Raw genomic sequence first — 211 nt, 5'->3', positions numbered from 1 at the left:
GTAGAGGGAAAGAGAAGATCGAGAGATAATAGATGAGGGAGAAGAGATATTAGAATAGAGTAAGGAAATGAGATAGACAAAATAAAAAAGAGAAACGAGAGAGGGAGAGAGGTAGAGAATGGAGGGTAGAGATAGAACGTGAAAGAGAAAGTGTGAGAGAGGATGACACAGAGAGGGAAAGAGAAAGAAGATATATATATATATATATATA

Source organism: Phalaenopsis equestris, unplaced genomic scaffold (genome assembly GCF_001263595.1).
Source record: "Phalaenopsis equestris unplaced genomic scaffold, ASM126359v1 Scaffold235084, whole genome shotgun sequence".
NCBI lineage: Eukaryota > Viridiplantae > Streptophyta > Magnoliopsida > Asparagales > Orchidaceae > Phalaenopsis > Phalaenopsis equestris.
Note: the sequence above shows the minus strand (reverse complement) of the source record.